The sequence below is a fragment of the Cavia porcellus genome, unplaced genomic scaffold (genome assembly GCF_034190915.1).
Source record: "Cavia porcellus strain 051 isolate PalLab524CR breed Dunkin Hartley unplaced genomic scaffold, mCavPor4.1 scaffold_9, whole genome shotgun sequence".
In the NCBI taxonomy this organism is placed as follows: domain Eukaryota; kingdom Metazoa; phylum Chordata; class Mammalia; order Rodentia; family Caviidae; genus Cavia; species Cavia porcellus.
In genome coordinates this window covers 18,082,816-18,106,740 of record NW_026947492.1, presented here as the reverse complement: position 1 = coordinate 18,106,740, position 23,925 = coordinate 18,082,816, and positions in this window count along the sequence as shown.

Below are 23,925 nucleotides of genomic sequence, written 5' to 3'. Positions count from 1 at the left end.
TATAGTTCTATAATATTAATGGCTTAAGTGTGTGTCTTATTATGTTCGGAAAACATTTGCATCCTTCACTCATAAATAGTTTTAATATATTATTCATGTAATACAAGAAAATTTAAAGCTGAAAAGAAGTAAAACAGTTTACAATTTGTGTTCTTGCATTATTTATATATTGATCAATAAACTACATTGTTCCAAATGACATGAGTATGCCAAGTTTACCCAAATATTAACATTGTGTAGTTTGGACTGTATCACAGTTATGTTTCTGTGGCTGCAAATTTGTTTTTGAGTTAAAAAAAAAGCCACTGTATATACTGCTGGTCATAAAAATGTCTTTCTACTTTTTTGGAGAGAGGGAATGGTGAGTTTCATATCTTGGAATTATTCAACTCGTATATGTTAGAGAAATATCATCTAAGCTTTGAATACTCAAGAATAAGATGGGTACTAAAACATTGGCGTCAAGGCTTAGAGTAAGAATTGTTCTTAAATTGGTGTTCAAGTAAAGAAAAGAAGTGTGCTAGCTTTTTTTTGTCCCTGATTTGTATTCACCTTCTTTAAAGCTGTCTGGATTTGTTCTGGGCAATGTAAAAATCCTTGCTAATTCAGAAAACTAGTGATGAAGTTAAATAATGGATGAACATTGAAACCAGTGGCAGAGTAGGAAATTTTCATCTTCCCTAAGTGTAAACAAAACTAAAATGATTAACATCCAAACATTATTGCTCACATGAGGGGTTTTAAATTGATTTTACCAAAGTACAAATTGTTGAACTCTGATGTAATGAAGTACTATCCAGCTTGGGGCTGGGGAAAAAAAAAAAACTTTGAATGTTGGGTTTCTTTGCTCTTCAGATTCTCTAAGTATAATTTGTAATCATGCTACAGGTTTCCCTTTGCCATTTTTCTCTCATGACTAATTTTAGACATAAAGCCAAAAACGGAGGCCATATATACTACCATAGTAAAATTCCACATTTTTTTTTCTTGTGATACCACTGATTCCCTCACCCTAAAAATTACTTTTTTGTACAGAATTCTAGCTAATATATCCTCAATTCTGGTTATACTTTAATTCCTCTGCCTCGCTAATTTGCTATAACATGTTTCTTCTTATACATACTTCAGATTCATTCATGTCCCAATTTAATAACATATTGAATTGTCATTATTTCTAGATCTAGGTCACAGTGTTCTGTAGAATCACAGTTCTGTAGACAGATATAATAGGTACTTCATTATGTCTTCTAACTAATCTCTTTTTTAAAAATGTAAAAAGAATAAAAATGGTGATACAGAATGTCAAATGAAACAATGGCTAATACATTATGTATTATTATCAAAGTAGGTGCTCAGATTATAAGATATAGGCATGAAAAAATGATAAACAATGAAAGCCCACACTCTTCTTTTTCAGCAGTTTCTTTCCTTTCACTTTTACAATATTTATTAGGCATTCACTCTTTCAGTATTTCCCACTAGTGAGACAATATGATGTTTACACATGCAAGTCTGACTTATTTTCCTTATGAGTATGGTCTCAAGTTGCATTGATTTATCTATAAAATCTCAGATTCCCCTGGGAGGTAATTTGTAGATAAAAGGTAGAGTAAGAGAGAAAAAAAGGATTTAAAAAAGACACCAAATATCCTTAGTACTTGCACCAAGGGAGTAGAAAAAGAGCTGACAGGCAGGACACAGAGAGAAAGCCAAGTACAGAAATGGTAAACTGCCCTTCTGTTCAATAGAATATAGGTGAAGCAAATGGGGGTGGGGGCAGTGAGTAACTTTAAGACAAAATATATTCACACCTTCCATATACATATGCATTCACTCTAGAATCACTATATTCATATCCAGTCTAGTGTCACTATACAAATTTCATCATTATAGACTACAATAGACATCCATACTCCCTCTTACTAACTCTGTGTTAATGATGAACAAGGTATCTCTTTGCCAATAAGTGGCCCATTCCAAAAATAAAGTCCTAAAGGTCAGGGACAATCAAATAGACACAAAGAAGATGAAAAATGCCATTATGCAGAGGTGTTCAGATGCCTATCCAATTATAGATACTTCTGTGTATGGTGGTGTCTCCACCCAATAAAAGCAGCCAAGAATAAAGAAGTGATGACTCCCCCAGTTTTTGGAGTCCCCACTCTGAATGTTTCTTAAGGTAGTTATCTATCTTCTCCATTTATTGTTCCCTCTTCAAAAATAAAGTATCTTTCATTAAATTTCATCACTCTAATTTTTTATGTATTTTGCCATCATAGGGGGTTGCTGGGACAGCAAATTTGGGTTGCTCATTCTCTGGATTCAATACTTTTATGGTATAATTATGTAGATCGGCATAAATTGATATGGACATCAGTATATCCAGATTATCCAATTTATATGTCAATGTTCATGTATGTATGTAAATACACATATTCATATATAGGCATATGAATTTTTGCTGCTTTTTTTGCTCAGACTGGCATTATTTGTGACTTATAACAACATCTTTGTTGGGTGATGTGCTTTATAATTGAAGCTTTCTGTATTTCAACTTAGCTTTGAAGTTACACCGATCCTCTTGCCTCAGTCTTCCAAATGCTCAGATTATGGATATGCCCCACCATGCAGTTTTAGCTGTTAAAATTTTAGTTGTAAAACACTTATTGTGACTTGAAGTTTATGATTTTATTAATCTGTGATGACTAGGGACAGTGTGGAGTTCTCATTCATGCCCACATTCACAGTGTCCAACTCTTTGATGCAGTGGTCATTTGTATCATTTTATGGTCTCCGATGTGATAATTTCTGCTCTGCTGTTTATAATTTCCTTCCCTGTACAAGATTTTGGCTTAGTCTGATCTTTTTCTAGAAGTTTGAGTTTCACCATTAAATTGTTTCTGTGTCCTTGTTCTGTTTTCCTGGTATGAGTATTTACTGCTATAAATTTTCTTCTTAAGAGTGCTTTCATCCTGTCCCATAAACTCTTATATGTTGTACTCTACCATTCAACTGTAAAAACTGTCTGATTCCTTCTTTAATTTTATCTGTTACCCCTTGGTTGTTCAGGTAGGTACCACTTACTTTCCATGTGTTTATGAAGTTCTTATGGTTTCTTTTGTCATGGATTTCCAATTTCATTACACTACTGTCTGATAATATGAAAGGGATGGGATAAGTTTGGTTCCTTTGCATTTACTTATGGTTGATCTATGGGCAGGTATATGGTATATTTTGGGGGAATGTCCCATGTGCAGCTGAGTAGAATATGTATTCTGATGCTAAGAGGTCAAACATTCTGCAGACATCTACTAAGTCCATTTGTTCAAACCTTTGATTCAGATTTTTTTCTGGTCTACTTGATCTGTCTTTTTGTGAGAGTGGTTTACTGTAATACCGCAACACAATTGTATTAAGCCTTATTTGGTTTTTCAGATTATTTCTTTTATATCATTGTGTGTACTGGTTATATATTTGTTGCTCATATATTTAACATTTTTAACTGTTTCTTGGATTGTTCCTTTATGAAGATATATTGACCTTATTGCTCTTAATCAGTCTTGGCTTGAAATTCTGTCTGTCTGAAAATTCAATAGGTGCCCTTGCTGTTTTCTGGGCTCCTATTACATGGCATAATGTTTTCTATAATTTGAATTTCAGTCTATGAATCTACATTTTTAGTTAAATGTGTTTCTTGTATGCATCATATTTTTGGATCTTGCTTCTTGATCCATTCTGCTAGTTTGTGTCTTTTGATTGGTGAATGGAGATCATTAACATTGATGGTTAGAACTGATATATATCATGTTATTTTCATGTTGTTGGCTCCCCCCTTTTTCCCACTCTCTTTTGTCTGCTGGGTTCATTCAATTTGGGTTCATAGAGTTATAGTACATTTTATTTCTTTTTAGAATGTCCTTCAAATATTTTTTGAGAGCCGACTTGGTGGTTATAAATTTCCTCAGATTCTTTATCATGGAATGATAGTAAGTGTGTTACTTCTGCATCAGTTTTGAAAGACAGTTTTTCAGGATATATCAGTCTGGGTTGAAGGTTGCTTTCCTTTATATACTTCACTCCAAGCTTCCCTTGACTTGAAGGTTTGTGTTGAACAGTCAGCTGTTATTGTGATATTTTCCTTTATAGGCTATTTTTCTATTCCCTAACAGGGTTTTAGATTCTATTTTTGTGCTGAATTTTTGGGTTCTTGATTACAATATGCCTTACTTTAGATTGCTTTCTATCTTAACTAACTGGAATTCCTATTATCTCAATTATCTGCACATTGTTTTTTTCTTTATCTTCAAAGTTTTCTGCCATGATGTCTGTGAACAGTTTATTAAAAGTTATTTGTTACCTCCTGCCTTTTCAATAGACTCCAATCAATATTAAATTATTTTTGTCTCATCTAGCAGCTGCTAGCTTCCTTTGTTGTAGTCCCTTGATATTATGAAACAGCAAGCCTGTCTTCTACATCTCAGATTCTGTCCTCACATTGGCTTAATTTGCTGTGTGTACTTTCAATACAATTTTTATTCTCCTGAACATCTGCTTTAATCTACTTTATGAATTCCACTTCTTCCTATGCTGTTCATTCATGAATATTATAATTTTCTTAGGCTCATCTATTTTAATCTGTATCTATTCTAGAATCACGAAGAATCATCTTTATTGTAGACACCATCTCTGCAGTTACCTGAGAAACCATTTCTGGTTTGATTTTTTCCAGAGCCTCATTCAATTCCTCTTCTGTAACCATTTCAGAGAGAACACTGATGGGGCTTTCAGACTTTTCCACATCATTTCCCCTGGTTTTGCCTTTAGGGAACTCAATGTGTTGGGTTGCATCTTGTATCTTCTTATTTTCTTTCCTTTTCTTAGTTTAATTTCTGGAAAAATGCTTATAAATTGCCTATGGTAGGTTGCTTTATTGCTAGTATTGAAGACAATTAGTAAATGGCTACTTTTCTGGGGTATCTTCCGGTGTAGCTGGTTTCGGGGTTTTGAGTCTGTTGAGAGATCGTACCTCTTAAATTTGTTGGCATCGAGAAGTTGTTGCTTCTTTGGCACTCTGTCACAATATTTTCTATGACCTTAGTCAATCTCAGTCATAGAATGCCAGAAGGAACAGCTGTTTACAACAATTATGCCACTTTTGGCTATAATGGTACCAATAGCATCACACACAGTGTAGAAAATGACAAACTGAGCAAACCATTAATTTGCTACTTTTAACAATATGAACTAGATTTTTGGTTACATAATAAAATTTGAACAAACCAGAAAACTGCATGTGGTATACAAGTCCTTAATACATCAATTTTGTCTACAAGGTTAATTTTTATTATGGATTAAGGAAAAAATAGAGAAGAGGAAAACATTACAAGTAAGGGTAGAGGACAAAGGGGATCACACTAACTTTGGAAAACTGGTGCAGAATACTGGAAGAAATGAGAAGAAGGAGTTAAAAAGAACAGAGCAGAACCATAACCACAAACAGGCTATAAACCATATCCCTGCTCATAAAAATAAGGTCAAACAATAAAAATAAAAAAATTAATTTAATTTAATTTAAATAAAATTATATCAAAATTCAAAAAAAAAAAAAAAAAAAAAAGAAACAATCCCTCCACAGCAAAACACAAACAAGAAAGAGGGAAGAAAAAGTCCACTTTAGATGACAATTTGTAACTTATCAACCGGCAATTTCTTACCTTTTGTTTGTCTGTAATTTTGTATTATTTCTACCCTTTTTTTTATCTCCATGTATTTTTTTTGTTTCCTTTTCTTTAAATTAAAAAAAAAAGGAATTGTAACGGTGCACAGAATAAACTGGATCTCTTCTTTAGCAAAAAAAAAAAAAAAAAAAAAAAAAAAAAAAAGTCCACTTCCAGGTTTCCATGACAATCTGTTCCAGCAAGCCAGCAGCAGCTTATTGGGAAGGCAGTGGATAATATCATCAAACCTGCACTTTTTTGGTTAAAAAGAGATTTATTCCACATGCTGCTGTCCAAACATATTCTGAGGGTCTAGCCCAGCTGGAAGCCACCAGATAGAAACACCAGCAGTTTTGAAATCGATCTCAGCTGGTCCATCTCAAAGATGGCTCTGGGCCAATTGCTGTCTTCTGTGGGAGGATTGAGCCCTCTGCACTCATTGCCAGCCAGTGCAGTCCTTCAGGTCCACTGTTCCCCTCCCCTGCTGCATCTCTCTCTGTAGGCCTCTGGGGTCACCAGCATATCAACATGTGTCTGCATGTTTGAACCACTCCTCTGTGCAGTGCGTTACATCTCAGAGAGAAGATGTCACCAGCTATTTCTTTCTTACTTATTGAAGTTCTCTTCAATATCTCCACAAGCTTAAATTCATGCTTCAGATTCTTCCTGTATCCAGATGACTCACTTTTTCTTCTTGTCTTCCTCACTTTACTATATTACAGTGTCTAGATGGAGACTCTCCAAGAGGCTCTTTGTCTGCTGATCACTTTTCGACCACCTTGGTCTCCCATGTCCTCTCTGTTTCAAAACTTTTATTAGATGTTGTACACGAAATTTGAATTGCATTTGAATACACACAACATAAAAATAGGAACTGCTCCAGTCACTTGGAGTTACTCTTTCATCCTCTTTTCAACTATGTTAATGAATTTCCAATATGCTTTCAATTATTTTGTGATCTTAATTTATTAAATGATAAAATTGCTCCCAATAAAGTGACTAAAATTTTCTGAATTCCTACAATCAGATAACATAATTTGCCCTCTTATTAAACTATTTATTTTGGTTCTTGGTAACATGTCTTACTGCGTTATGCTTGAGTATCTTCCCTCTCCTATGTCCCATAAAAGTTTGAGGTTTGTTTTTTCTATTTCTGTGAAGAACTTTTTGTATTCTGATTGGGATTGTATTATATCTGAGTTGCATGACATTTTAATTCTTTCAACCAGTTAATTTAGGTCTCTAATACATATCATCACTAAAATCTTCCATATGTTCTGTACTTTTCACTGCTGAGATTGTTGTTTTCAAGTTAAAATTAATCCCAAATATTTGTTTTTCATTTTCATTTGTTTTTTATTGCAAATAAAGTTAATTTCTTAATTTGTTTCTCTACAAATTTGTTACTGGTGTGCAAAACAATTTTTATGTTTGTCTGTTAATTTATATTCTACATTATTACTCAGTTCATTAAGTTATCCCTTTGAAAATGGCTTCATATTTTTGGACATACTAAATTATATCAACCATAAATAGGGATAAATTGATTTCCTCCTTTCCTGTTTGGATGATTATTACTTCTTTGTCTTGCCTAATTGCCTTGGGTAGCTGTTCCAGGTCATTCATAAATACCTATGGTGAAGGTGATAGTCATTTTGTTGCACACACTGGTGTCAGGTCTTCCAGTTTTTCTCTATTTAGCTCCATTAGGCTATTGGATTAGTATATATTTAATCTTTATTGTGTTGAAGTATGTTGTTTCTTACATAAAGCTATTAAGAATTTTCAAGAAAAGAAACGAGGAACTTCAGTGAATACTTTTTTGCAACAATTGTTATCACGTGATTTTTATCTTTCCTTCTGTTCATATAATGAATTATATTTACTGATTTTGTTTGTTGAACCTCTCTTATGTAGTTTTAATATTCTCCTTGACCACAATGTATAATTATTAGCTGTGCACTTGGAGTCAGCTTATTTATATTATATTTAGAATTTTTACATAAGTGTTCATCAGAGATATTATCATGTAATTTTACTTATTCATAACATTCTAATCTCATTTTGGTTCACATGTAAATTTGGCATCTTTGTGTGTTTTTGGAAGAGATTCCTACCTTTCAATATTTTGTAGTAGTTTCATTACTGGCCCTAGCTTTTCTTTGAATGTTACAAAGTTGATCTGAAAGATCAACTTGTTCTTAACTTTTAAGATTTAGATCTAAAATGTCCTTCAGTTCTCACACTGAAAGATGGGACCAAGTGAAAGGGGTGGGTCACTGAGGGCACAGCATGTAAGGGATTATTTTTGTTGTCCTTGACTCCTCTTTTCACTCTCTCCTTCTTGACTGACCTAAGATGAATTGTAACCCTCCACCTTGGTCCTTCCACCATGTTTTCTGGCCTCGGAGTCACCTAAATTTGAACTGTTGAAGAAACTGTGAGCCCACTAAAATTCTGTACAGATTTAGACAGCTTTGAACAGGTCAGCTTTCTAAGAAGCTTACTTTTTTCAAATTGTGATTGTTGTATCATGTCCCAACAACAGGAAAGCAACTATTACATGGCCTTCATTTTTGAAAAACCTCATTGTAGATTAAGTATTATTATTACTCATTTGCCTGTTCAATTTTTGTGTGTATTCAGTTTATAATTTTGGTTCGTCCTACGTATTTCAAAATTTATTAATTTCTTTATTTTTAAACTTATTGGCACCTAGTTTTTAAAAGTAGTTTTAATAATTCTTCCTGTTTCTGTGATATCAGTTGTATATTAACTTTTTATATATGATTTATTTAATTTAATTTTTCTCTTATTCTAGTTAAAGTTTTATCTTTTCAAACAGCCAGTTTTGTGATTACTTGATATGTGTATCATTTCCATATATCCTATTTCATCTACTCGTTCTCTTCTTATTATTTCTTTCTTTCTACAATTTTGGTTTAGTTTGTTCTTTCTTTACTAGTTTCTTTGGATGTTTCTTTAAATTACTTTAAAATTTTCTCTTATTTTGGATGTAGAAATTTATTTCTATAAATTGTAATATTGCTCCTTCAGGAGTTGCTAAATTTTGGATCACAAACTTTTCTATTGCAATTTTCGTTCTCCCCTGAAACCCCTTGAATATGATGTTTATTATCTGCATTTCTGTCAGCATCTTGACCTTTTTTTTTGATTCATGAATCATGAATCAGGCTCTACTTAGAGTCTTTTAGAATTCATCTGAAAACATTTCTGGACTCCTTACACAAGCCTGCTTCAAATCCTTCTAAACCACTAGGCCAGATACAGTCACAACAACAACCCACTTTTGGTAGAAGTTTTTTTCTTAACATTAATAAATTTTCTTGACACTGAAACATAATACCTGACACACAAAGTGTAAAGGAAAAGTGACTTAAATTAGTTCATGTTTCAAAGTATCCCACTATATGGGCAGCAGGGACCAAGACAATAACATTATGACAGGAGGCATGATGGCAAACATGCTTAATTCATAGTTCTGAGAAGCAGAGGAGGGAAATAGCGCCAGTGGAAAACAGGCGGCAGACAACATATGCCACCCAAGGTCAGCCTTTTTGACAGGCTCATATACACCAGAAGTGTACTCTAATAATCTAAATGTTTCTTAATGGAGTGAAGTTGATATATCAGTGTTAATGGTGACAATATATTTTTATGTAAAGTTTCCATCTTTTCTCATATAGAATAATGCTTTCTTCTTTGCTTCAAATTAGTTATACAGAGTGTAGGTTACATTTTGGTATAGTTGTACATGTGTATAACATATTTTTTCATTACAATCTTCCTTTATCTTCCTCAGACTCCTAAATCCCTTCCCTAATCATATTTTTTAGACTTGCACATTATCACTTTCTCTTTTTAAAAATTACTTTTCATTCTTCATGTGAGATAAAATATGTAATACTTGAATTTCTGAATTAGGCTTATTTCACCAAGTCTGATATTTTCCAGTTGCATTCTTATACAAATGACAAGGCAAACATTTATCCAGTGTTGTTAATTTCTTCCCTAATAATCCTGTAATTCTATTGTAGAGATGTTTTCCTTCCACAATTTTTATTTATAAAGCATCTTATTAATTTTAAAGTGACTATCAATGACATGATTGTATTCATTTCTTTCCCAGCAAAATTGTTATTGGGATATAGAAAGCCCATTAATATTTAATATCAATTTTTGTCTTGTCAATTTCCTGAATTTCTTAGGAGATTTAAACATTTTGAGCTTTACTTTTTTTAGGTGTCTTATTGAACAATTCTATTGTCTGTAAAAAGAAATCATTTGATTACTTCCTTTCCAGTTTGCAACCAATGGTTTTGTTTTCTTATGTAGTTGTTGTAAAATTTAAGATATATATGCAATAGACATGATAACAGTGGATGTTATTAACTTTTTCCCAATTTAATTGGAAACAATTTGTTCTTACACTTTCAGCATGGTATACATAGAGATTAAACTAAAATTTCATTAGACTGTTTTTTATCAGTGCCTTAAGACATCAGATTATGCCATCCCAGGTGGACCAAGTCCATCTGCTTTCTTCAGGAGTAAATGATAAGACAGAAAAAAAAAAGTATCCGAGACACACCCAAAAAGAAGAAAATATTTATGAAAATTATATTCTTCACTTCTGTACACAGTCAACTAGTATTTATGTCCTTTTACTAAACTATTATATGTTCATTATTCCTTCGGTACCAAAAGTAGTCATAGTTTGTTATTTGGTGTAAGAACTAAAGGACCTGTGCCAGAGTTCTCCCTGGATTGAATTATGAAAGTTTTCCTCTGAATATAATAACAGATCATGATGACAAAAAAGATGACCAAAGGAATCTCTTATATACTAGAATTTTCTTTCATATCTCAATTATGGACAAACACTCCAGTTTTTTTTTAGTGTGTAGATAAAAATTTATCAAAAGCAGAATATTCTAACTTTTTTGGGATCATTTGGAGAAAGAAAGAGCTCAAAAAAGTAAGTAGTGGTTTTAGATTCCAGTTCAGTGGAAATTTGTGTTTATCCTGGTAGAAACATTCCTCCTGGAACCATGTCATCTAAGCCAACAGACCATGAATTTATGGAGACAGAAAAGAACAATTTTACTAAAGGGTCTCTCACTGTAGTGAATGGTCCAATTTTTGTTGTCTGACTTGGATCCTTGTGATGAGTAAAACAGCACCATTTATTTGGTACTAACTCATAACGTATAAAACCTCTTGAAGAATCTTGTGCTATACCACCAGTGAATCACAACCTAGCTTTTCTGTACTTTGGTCTTGATAAGATCACTCTTCTGTTCCATCAAACTGACTTCTTCAAAAATATGGAAAGTAGTAATTCAGCGGGCAAGAGCTAAACTTTGCGTCTCATTTGCTGTGACTTTTTATATGAAAGCAATTAAAATTGAAAATCAAAATGGATAATTTATTGTTTAGAAATTTAGCATTTTATAATTATTGTATGAAGGTATAGCAAGTCCGTATTTATGTGTCATAGTCAATTGTTTGTTACTCTATCAAACATATGAGACAGGGTAATTTTATTTTCTTCTCCAGTTTGGAACCCTAAAGAGCCAAAATCAGCTATTCCTATGTGTGTGTTATCAAGATTTGGTTGGACACATGTTGCAGTGGATCTTTCAAAATGCAGAACCAAAGTGATACAATATCATCAGAGCATCTACCAAGATTCCAGAGAAACCAACAGGAGGCCAGGTTGAAGTTTGAATACCAGCTTGGAATGCCTGATGGGTGGAGTCTAGCAGAGTTACTGAAGTCAGGTCTCCATATTGGCTCTGCTCTCCACTGGGCTTGGTGACCCCTGACTTCAGTGCCACCAAAGCTCCAGCAGGTCGTGGGAGCGAGTTCAGGCGGCTCCAGGGAGAGCACTGCGGCTGCTAATCTTAGCTCCTCAGATGGTAGCCTCGGACCACTCCTTTGAACAGCTCTTTTCCCTTTAGTTTCTTCCTCAGTAAAGAGGACCCATCTCCCCCTGTCTTCTCCTCTCCAGGATGTTTTATTCTCTCATCGAATTGTTTCTGTCAGGGGGGCTCTGTATTTTGCTGCTTACTGATCTGCCATCTTTGGCTCCAACCCTATTGTTTCAAATATATCAAATGCACTACAATTTTATGACACTTATGTAATTAAATTTTAGATGTCATGAAAAACTCCCACAGTTTATACTTATTCTGACTTATTGGTTTAAGGAGCTTTTTTCATAAAGACCATACTGAACCAGCTGTGGTAACACGCTTCTGTGACATCAACCCTGAGGGAGACTGAGGAAAAGGAATCACAAATTCAAGTCTTAGGCACTTTAGTGAGATCACGTATAAGAATAAAAAGATGTGAGAGTTTGCCAATGATTGAGTGCCCTAATTTCAGCTCTGAGTACCTTAAAAAACAAAACAAAACAAAACAAACCAAACAAGATTATATTGTTTATGGTAAGATCATACTGTGATTCTTAGGTACCAAACTGACCATGATACTGTTATTAGCATTATTTTCAACTTCAGAGTTCTCAAATTTAAAAATTTTTTTTCATTTAATTGGGAAATTCATGGTTGTAAAAATTGTGTAATCACATTTAATGCATAATGCATTCGTCTAAATGGGTAAGTCATGGAACTACTCCTTTGAGTCTTACCCCTGAAAAATAGCTCAAATCAAGTGTCACATTTTAATTATAAGTTCAGAGGCAATTCACTTGATTTTTGCCACATGCTATTTAAAGGCATTAGTAATTTCATGTGAAAACAGTCACATGCTGCGGAACAATGTCTGGTGTACAGATTAATCATAGAGGCAACCGCTTCTAAAATGAGAAAGATTAGCGTTACAACAGCGAACCTTAACAGAATAAGATGAAATGCTAGTTCAATGATAATTCTCAAAATTCAGCACTCACACAAACATCAAATGAGGAGAAATAAAATTAACCAAAAATATGATATCATGTTCAAATTTAAGTGCTACTTTAGAAATAGTTCTTTAGGTTTAATTGCCAAAGTAGGATCTTGATAATACAAGTATTGGGTTCCATGTACAATTTTTGGCATAGAACTTTTCAGTCCTTAGGACCACTACAGGTGTTCTTCCTGTCTTGGACTGAGCAGGAGCCTGGATGAGTCAACAGAGAAAACAAGGAAAACCACAGCTCAGAGCACCAGCTGAAGTATATTCGGGCGCTTCTGTTACTATGTAGCTTCTCTTGTTGATTCTCTCATTGCTGTAATGGGGGAATGTTTTACTGCTTAACTAAGAACTATTTAAATTAGCATTTCAGTTATTTGACACCAAGTGGGTGCTTTGAATGTGTTCTAAAACTCTGAAACATTTATTACCTTAAGTAGTTCATATGGTCTGTTGATTTATGTACACTATTAATTAGATTAACACATTCTTTCCTTACATATCTCATAGAGATAAATGTCAGCCCAAAAAAGGCCAAAGTAAGTGATGAGTTAGACAAATGCAACCTAATGTGCTCTTACTGTAGTTCTTTCACAGAACTGCATGGACATAGTCCATGACCTGGCCCATTCAGTTGCTTCAGAACAGCAAAGAGTAAACGCAAGATTAATCCCAAATTACATATCTGATGTATGTCCCTTTAATACTTTTAAGTGCCTTTATAATATTGGCATCTGTTATTCCAATTGGTTTTTAAACTGATTGCTTTATAAACAAACTTACACAAGCATTTGTAGCTACTGTGGAGTTGAAGCTTCAGAACCTGTTACTGAGATTGATGTTTAGGGGTATCACTGGCTATGGGGTCCCAAACTCACCTCTGAGGAAGAAAACATAAGAGCTTAGGCAGGAGTTAAGCCATGATTCAGGAATAGCAGTGGTCTTAAGTGATTTCATGAAGAAAATTGATAATAGCTTGACTGAAGGCAAATCACTTAGCTTTCCATACCATGTATGGTAAGTTGGATGTAAATCATAGCTCAAAATGTAATACTTTCTCTCTATACTAGGAGAAGAGATGTTCATCAGAGAACAGAGACTTAATTTGTTGAGCATAGAATGGAAAACTGGAAAACCTAACTCCTTCCATGCCATCAGGAGTGAGAATAAACTTATACTGTCACACTGTAATCCTTTCTGAGGTGACTCACACTTTAATTTACTATTCTTGACATTTTTATTTGTGAAAATAAATATATGGAAACATAGGATGATTTTCAGGAAATATGGAGAGGCTCTACTTCCAATTTTTCTTCATTTGACTTATTTGTTGGTGTCTTCATGATGTAGGGGTGTTGATAGGATTCCTTTGGATAACCTGCGTGCTGTGAAGACTTCCACATATAAAACTCTCCATAAAATTGTTTCCAACTATAAACCCATTTACTCATGCTCTGCACATACAAAGATGAATAGGCCATATATAGGAAGGTTTTACTTTGGGGATTCATAGCAATGCCAACAATATAAAATGAACACAGCAATGTATATGACTAGTCAGTAACATTCACAAATACAAATTACACCATTGGGAATTACTGCTGTACTCTTTCTAGGTCATGGCCACGTGATGTACCATATCTACACAACAATCTGATTGAATATTTTTATCAAGCCCTTCTCCTACCAAAGTTTTGTGACAGTTCATGACAAGTGAAATAAGAAAATATTGTGTCTTGAAGACCACATTGATCTGACTACAATTATGGGATTTTTTATAACAAAGAATTTCTGTATCTAATTTTGTGGAAACTCTAATACTAGAAATAAGTATTGGTCTAGCCTAGCAAGATTTATGCCAGGGAATGACTAAATACAGAATATTCTTCATTGTCACATACCAGTATCATGAAAAAGGATGGCATTAGAAACTTGCATCGAAAATAAAGATTTTTCCACTAGTATGAAAACTAGAGATTGTCATAATTGTTCACTAGTGTTTTGCAATTTTAATGCTACATTTGTAAGAGGTATTATTACAGATCATTTAAAAGTTTCTTTTCCTAAAAGAATAAAAAAAATTTTGTGAACTTGTAATGATAAAAACATTTGTGTAGTTCATACAAATTTGATCAATTTAAACTCCTAAGTAATTAGTTTAAATAATCTATTTTAATTAATAGCAATGATTAGAATGTGTTTTCAGAGTACTATTTCTTTGCTATATAGCTATTTGTTTTTTTCCATTCATATGATATTAAAAAGTATATTTAGATAGCTGCTTTCATATGTACAAAACAATTAATGAGGTTAAGAAGTTTACATAGTGAAACAATTCTTCATTGTTTTATAATCCTTGATTATAAAAAAGAGAAAATTAAACAATGAATGTTGAAATGACAGTACTATATATCAGAATATTATGTATATTATGACTGAAAAACCATTAGCAGCTCAGAAGAAGAATTATCTGACCACAAATTAATAAATAAAAAAGAAAAGAAAGAAAATTTAATTTGGTCAGTAGTTTGTTGGCAACAAAAGTGCGCCAGGTTTTTTGATTTGCCTTAAATAAAAACGATAGGCAAACATAAAAAATGATACAGGACCATCAGAAAACTTTTATTACTAGGGGTTTATTTTTTATTAGTCATTGAGAAACTATAAAAATATTATGCATATATTATTTACTTTAGATTTCTTAATTCTTATTTAAATCATTATATCACAGGTTCAATGATTATCTGTGTTTTCTGAAGGTGGGTGGGTTGTGTCAGTCAGATTTTGTGGCCTTGCCCAAATACTAAAAAAAAATTTGAAAAGGAAAGTCATTTTGTATCATGACAGAGGTTTCAGTCAGGTGGTTCCATTGCATTAGGACACTTCCAGGAATATCGTGGCAGTAGGTCTTGGTAGAGGAAACCTGCTTCTCTTATGACAGCCAAAAAGAAGAGACAGAAAGATCCAGACAGGAATGAGGTAGAGACAAAATACACCCTTCAAAGCCCGTGATCCCAGTCACTTTCTTTAACTAATTATTAATTACTATAATCCTTAATAAGATCACTCAGCTAATTAACTCATCAATGGATTAATCTACTTGATGAAATTGGAGTCTTTACGATCCACATATACATTGTTCTGAACACTCCTAATTAGGGTTTAAACTTTCAAAAACTTAATCTTTAAGAGACATTTTAGATTCAAATTATGGCAGAAGATAAAGGCTGCATTAATCTGGACAACCAACTGTGTAGTGTGTGGCACATCTCATGGAAAAGTGCAGTTAACATTAGGAAATGAGATGTTTCCTTTAAAAAGAAGGTGTGTGCAAAACACTGCACCCAAAATGACTCCAGGAGGCCAGGGATACAGCTCATCTATAAAGTGTCTGCCTGGCAAGTGCAAGGTTCTGATTTCGATTCCTGGTACCAAAAATAAAATAAATTAAAATAAAATGTCTTCAGGCTTATGTATGGAGCACTGTGCAGGGGAGCAATTAGCAAGTGATGGTCTCAAATGGCCATACTAATCAAATGACGTTGTTCCTGGTCGTTCATTTATATTTGGAAAAAGGACAAGATAATTTTTGATAGGACAATTTGCATGTGGAGAGAGGTCAAGAGAGTTTTTTTGAGAGAAAATCACAAAAAAAAAAAAAAACAAAAAGCAAAAGAGGCAAAAATAACAAACTCAATACAATAACAGTATAGGTTTACAAAACAAGATGATAAGAATTTGACAGTGGTTGTAATGTTGCGTATTGTTACCTTCAAAAAGGTGGCTTAGACTAACAGTTATAGATATGTAAAACTGATCTAATCATATAAATATTAACTGTTATTTTTCAATAATCAATACTATTAATAGTATTTTCATTTTAGCTATGTTATGTATACATGTGTAAATATGTATATATACATATATAAATACACATATATATGCATAAATTTATGTTTCATTTCATTTTACTTTCTTTTTTCCCTCCTTTCCCCTATCTTAATTACTTTTCCTTTTTGAGCAGTTCCTTACCTTACACAGTATTTATTGTAGCTTTGGATCATATATACTTTTTCAGTTTCTTACACCAGAGAGAATATTTACACATGCGAGTTTGATGTATTTTATTTATTAGTATGGTCTCATTACATCCTTTTAGTTATAAAAGTCTCAATGTGATTTTTCTTTATAGCTGAGGAGTATTGCATTATATAAAAATATGTCTTTTTTATTCATTCCTTGATTGATGGGCACTTGGGTTGTTTCCAAGATTTCCAAGATGGTTATTACAAATTGTGCTGCTATAAACATGGGGTGCACATATATCACTATGGTAGGATGTTTTGAGTTCTTCTGGGAAAATGCCCAGAAGCAAGATAGCTGGATCAAATGAAATCTCTAATTCAGTTTTTTGGGAATCTCTACATTGATTTCCACAATGATTGCAAAAGCTTACACTCCCACCAACAGGGGAGAAGGGTTCCTTTTGCTCACAGCGCCTCCCGCATTTGTCATTGGTTGATTTCTTGATCTTGGCCATTCTTTCTGGGGTGAAATGGAATATCAGTGTTGTTCTCATTTGCGTTTCCTGAATGACATTGTTGTTGAACTTTTTTCATGTATTTACTTGCCATTTGTATTTCTTCAGCTGAGATGTGTATACTCATCTCAAATACCCATTTTTGGATTGGGTCTTTGAATGTTGGAGACTGATTTTTTTTTTAATTCTTTATATATTCTAGATAGAAATCCTTTGTCTGAGGGACAGTTGGCTAAGATATTTTCCCAATTTGTAGGTTTTCCTTTCATTCTGTTGGACATTTCCTTTGACATGCAAAAACTTTTAATTAGGTGAAATCTCAGTTGTTGATTCTGCGAAGTACTTCTCATGCAGTTTGATTTTTGTTCATGAACTCTGCCTACTCCTATGTCATCCAGATTTCTACCCACTGTGTATTCAAGAAGATTTAGTGTTTCGGTTCCAATATTTAGATCTTTGATTTCTTTTCACTTTAGTGCATGGGGATAGACATAGATGTGGTTTCAGTTTTTGGCATACGGAGAGCCAGTTTTTCTAACACCACTTATTAAAGAGACTATCTTTCTTCCAATGTACATGTTTGGCCCTTTTGTCAAAGATGAGGTGGTTGAATGTGTTTCTAGTGTGGCTGTGTCTTTTAATCTGTTTCACTGATGTTCAGCTATGTTTTTATTCAAGTACAATGCTGATTTTATCACAGTAGCTTTGTAATATAAATTCAAGTAGGGGATTGTGATGACTCCTGCCTTACTTTTGTTACCCAGAACTGCCGTTGCTATTCTAGATCACTTCAGGTCCCAGATAAATATTAGGGATGATTTCTCTAGATCTGTAAGGTATGCAAGTGTATTATGATGGGCATTGGATTAAATCTGTATAACAACTTTCAGAGAATGAGGCCAAGAGAGTTTTTGTAGGGCAATTGTCCCAATTTCTTATTTACATGTGATAGGAGTTTTTCAAGGCATTTTGATAATAATTGAGCCTTTCCCTTTATCCTTTGGGCCACTGTGAGCCTTTTTCACAGTGTACTCTTGCCCTATAAGTTGAATTTTTTTTCTGCTTTCTGTTTTCAACAAGTCTACATTCTCGCTGCCTTTTCTCTGTGTCTAGTCCAAATCTGTGAGACATGAAAGACCTGGAAAGAAGCCCTGGGGAACCCTTGACCTCAAAATGGACAACAATTTATTCTTACATTAAGAAACTTTACCCTGATGGAATGTTAATAACTTTCATAAAAGATTTTAAAATGTGACCAATGACTAGAAATCTCAGAAAAGAAATATAAAGATACTTTGGTTGAAGAATCAGACAAAGAACATTTTTTGGGGACGTATGTTTAAAGTAAATGTTTTCAGATTTTGAGAAACCTACTGGGATATATATTATAGGGCACATTCCACAATCTGGTAATACCAAAGGGAACAGATTTCTGGGCTCCTCATAGGAAAAAGCAAATAACTCTACAGAGAAACAGTTCTATGTTAATAGTACAGAAATAGTTTACAAATCAGATTGTAAGTAAATTGTGGAATCGTAAGTTACTAATGGTTTAGCGATGATGAAATTTAAATAGTAGTCATTAAAAGTTTAGTGACCATAGAACAGGAATTATGAATGTCCCTGAAGATGATGAAGTAAAAGATGAATGATGAAATTAAATGAAGATTCTGTTTAAAAATCTAATAAACAAGGTTTAAAAGAAAACCAGTGACACTATTGCTAGGAATAGCAGCTATGAATAGTTACCTGAGATTTTGGGGGGAGTTAATTAACACAATAAAGAAAATGAAACAAGAGAAATGATAGTGCAGAAGTTAAAATACTATATTATATCACACATGGAAGGATACACTGATTTTATTGCAGGGAAGGCCGAAGATTACAAGAACACTTGGAAGTGGTGGATTCTGATGCCAGTCATGTAGCACACCTGTATTCCCATTGCTTTTTTGTTTTCTCACTCAAAGTGTTAGCTGCATGTACTCAAACTTACACTGTTTTGTTTATTTCTTATCTCCATGTGTGATACAACATGCTTTGGGAAAAGTAGGGGCATATTATTTCAAAGAGCAAGCCTCCAGAAGCCTTGTATGTTTTTCTTGACTGCTTTATTCTTAGGTCTCTGCCATACTTTGATTTCTGGGCAAACATGCCCAGAGTAGACTCATAAAATAAGAAAGAAATGTGAAATGTGGTTGTCTGCCACACAAATCAAGTGACAGTCTGAAAAACTCCTAATTCTTAAATAATTTAAGTTGCATGGGTAATATAAGCATTATGTGCTCCTAAGATTTTTTTTACCAGTTATGCTGTATTCCACAATAGGTTACTGACACAAAACAGTCTTAAAATTATAGATAATTAAATTAGGTAAAAATAAATAGGTAGTAAGACCGAAACAGGCCCTGGAGGAAGCCAATATGAAGATGAGAACACATCAAACCTGAGAATGGACTTATCAGAGACTCCTACAGTGAGACCCAATCTCCTGTTAGGTGCTACAGTGCACAGAAGAAAAAAGAAAAAGAAAAAGAGAAAGAAGCAAAAGAAAGAGAAAGAAAGAAAGAAAGAAAGAAAGAAAGAAAGAAAGAAAGATGAAAGAAAGAAAGAGAAAGAAAGAAAGAGAAAGAAAGAAAGAGAGAGAGAAAGAAAGAAAGAGAAAGAAAGAAAGAAAGAAAGAAAGAAAGAGAGAGAGAGAGAGAGAGACAGAGAGAGAGAGAGACAGAGAGACAAAGTGGTAGTACAACTGGATCCAGGATGACCAGTCATTCACAAGGCTACACAGCAGCCACAAGGAAACCTGACCTCAGCACTTATTGAAGGGGGAGGGGATTATCGCTTGACAGCAATTCAGCAGGTAGCAGTGGTTTTACTCTAATGAGAATCATGCCCTGGAGATACTTTACTCTTCATAGTTTTAGACGTAAACTTAGTACATGGGAGAGGATGAGTTACCCCTATAGGGATAATGGAAAATCTCAAAAGGGTGATACACAAAATCTCAAGCCTCTGTTAAATCTCTTACAGAAGTGCGCAAAACTAGCCATTGTAATTTTTGTGGTCTTTAACATGAGGGTGCATCCGAAGAAGGCAAGGCCTCAACATTAAAATACAATGTACAGATTTACATACTTCGCTCAAGGATGAATGGGATTTGAGATTACATTGTAATTGGTATCATCCAGTCCATTAAAACTACATATGTTTTGGACACCCAATGGGTGACCAGTAACAGCTGGACTTATCCCTTCTCAAAATGTTCGTGTTTGAGAAGTCATAGATAACCAAGGCTAGTGATGTCAGTCCCATACCCTTGCACCCTGCTTTCTATTGGATCAATAATAGCTAAGTGGCTATACTTGTACACTTGCTGATTGATTATAGTTTGAACTATGTTGTATCCACATGCTGTACAAGTTATATTTCACAGAGGGTTCAGTGGCAATCCATGTCTGAGACCCCTCTTGTCTTTCAGAGACTATGTCTTAATAAATCTTTCCTACTCTTAACCTGCTTTGTCTTCTGGAATTCATTTTCGAACTTGGCACATCTGAACACAAGCAGGTTTGGTATTATACTTTCCCTACATCATTATCAGATTTTAAATGGTGATCATTGCTAGGGTTAAACAATAAAAATAAAGCAGCTCAATGAGGAAATGTTGAACTCAATACATATTCACTGAGAAAGTGTGAAAAGTGAAGAAAATTTTGTGTAGAAATTAAGAATAAAGTGAGAATTCCAATTTAGTATTTCTTTTGGTTTAGCTACACACTAAATCGGCCGGTTTCCTGCTTCCAGGTCTTTTCTCTCCTCCGCACTTTAGAAAATTTGTAGTTGTAAATTCTGTATGAGATGCAAATATTTTTAAAAGCTCCTTGGCAATTTTACAAAGACTATTTCACTTGAAGGATGGAGGGGCAATCCCTCTGAAATGCATAATCTGATATAGGGCAAAGAAACTAGATGTGCATATGAGTTTGTGTTCTCTAAAACTGAAGCCTGATTTTTGAAACAACAGACGTTAAGAGCAGAGTACATTTATTGAGAGAAAGAAAATTTCTTTCTGAGAGATAGACAGAAAGGGTCCCAAGTGGATTGCCCAAGACTGTCTTTTCTAGGGACTTTTATAAACGAAAGCCACAAGATGAGGCAGGTCTGACATTGGAAAATTGGGCACCCAAGATGGGGAAGAGGTGGGACAGAATTATGCTCAACCAGTAACATTATGAGTCTAATTGCTCAGGTAAGATAGATAAATTTAAGGATCAGGACCTTTGCTTGTAGCAGTTGAATTAGTGGCCCCTTCTGGCTTCCTCAAGGTGATGGGTAACTATGCAGAATATCAATCCCTGATGTTTATCTTTAGCATATGACTGCATTTGTTTTGTCTTTCCTTTTGAGACCTGGTTCACAGTGCTAGGTACTTGTTTTCCCTTACAGTTGCAAGGTATATGATCATGCTTATAACTGTCAAGGAAGATAGAGTCTGTCCTAAATGTCTGAACATCTATGGGAGTATAAGAATGTAATATAGTTCTAAGTATGAAACCTTCTCCCATCCTCAAAACAAGACAAAGTTTAATTTTAAAGGTTATAGATGATATTCATACAGAAATTTATATGCAGGTTTTTGAAAACCAGTGTAGAATTTAAATAAATAATATGATACATTACCTAGTTCCTAGCAGTAGGAATATGATATCAAAAGTAGAGTCTCTGAAATAAAGGCCTTAACATTAAGATCAGTATCATCTTCCAGCATAAGCCACACAGAAAGATATGAGATATCTGACATATAAAGATAAAGACATACAAGGAGATATAATCAGATTATTCTGAATAAAACAAAGGCAGAATAAATTGTTAGAATATGGGTGGAGAAAGGACTGAACATATACCTGTATAAAAATTTACTAAGCATTTGGAGTAGCTGAGAGAATGAAATAAATGTAAAGAAGACATTACTAAGAAGGGAGTGGAGAATTTCTGAGGAATACATCAGGTATACGATAGTTGGCCTTTTTCTTTCAAAAATGACTTTCAGTGTAGTCCACAGGCAATGAGCATATTTATCTTGTTTCTAGTCACTTTGAGAAATATTAAGAACACTAACTTTCCCATTTCTTTTTCTTTATAACAGCTGTTTATTTTCTCTTATAACATTATAATAATCATTAAATATATTTCAATGTTAATGACATATATACACATCCCAGCATAAGATTTAAGTACCTGGTAATTATAGTACCAACAATAAGAAATGTTATAGAATAGTGACCTGAAACAGTTTCATTTTAGATGTTATGCACTGCCAAAGTATTTACCTTGATTCCTGAGCTGGAACAATTATCCTAAAAGAAATCAGATAACTAATAACAGCTTGTGGTATGGAGTGTGTCTTTGTTACTTTTTCCTGGTTGCCGAGGCAAAATGCACAATGACCACAGTTAAGGAAGGAAAGGTTTATTTAGCTCACAGTTTGTAGATGTTTCAGTCCATAATCAGCTGGTTCCAAGGCAGGTGGCCTGACTGAGGGGCAACAGTTCAAGGCTGCAGAAGACAACAAAGCAACAAGAGCAAAAAGGGGAGAACAAACCTCTTTTCCTCTCTTATATTGTGTGCAGGCTACCCACTTTCTTCTGGGTGTGACACTCACATCCTCTGTGCCCTCCTCTTGCACAGTCTCAGAACTTTTACGAAGTGAGGACCCTGACACCCTGCTGAGTCCCTTAAACTTCTAAAGTTTTCAAATTGACACCAACAGTGTCCTAGAGCCCTAAGGGTATGTCCTCTACACTGAAGGATGTAGAACTGCTGAGTTATTCATATAAGCTGCAAAATTTCTCAAGTCGACGCACTGCAAGGTTTTGGGGAGAAAGAGAGACCCATGGAACATTTGCCATTAGCGAATTTTGCTGGATTGACATACCTGGTTCAAATTATTGTAAGTATTGGCTCCTACTGGGTTCTCCTCATTCTTTGTTTAGTTAATGGTGATAATTTAATGTCATGGTAGAGTGGAAGTCATAGACAAAGCATTGGTGTGCCCTTTTTTTCTGCTTATTGCCTTCTGGGAGATGTGTGGATGATGTCTGGTAGGTGAAATCTTTATTTCACTCCTGTAAATACATCTTGAAATCCGAGTAGGCACAAAGCAATTAGTTTAAAAACATTCATTCTTTAATGTTTGTCCTTACATTCTCTCACTAACTTTGTCTCCATCCAGGAATACCAGGTTGAATCAATAATCAGAATTGCTACACATATTTCTTGTGAGTGTACGTATCATGTACTTTTTTCATAGTACAGGAAATAAGGGTGTAAAAGAACAAAATTATGGAGGAATATATTTAATTATACAGAATTCAAGGAAGTCCAGGCACAAAAATGGCATTCAAGAAGCCAAGTTACATATATATCTTATTTAAAAAAGAGATATGTTGTAATACTCATAGATGGAAACCAAGTTGTCATTGAATGGGCTCAGATATGCTAAGGACAGATAAATGGATTCTCTTTTCTGAAAGATAAATAACTTTGTGAGATAGGACACTTTTTCACTAAATAAATATTTAAGTGTATAAACAAAGACAATGTCCTTTGTGAGCACAGCAGAGCATCTATCTCTCAAATAGTTGCAAATTGCCTGAATTTTATGAAATTTAGCTAAAATTTCAGACTAATTGTGAAGTACGGTGGGGATAACCAGTGACACCAGAA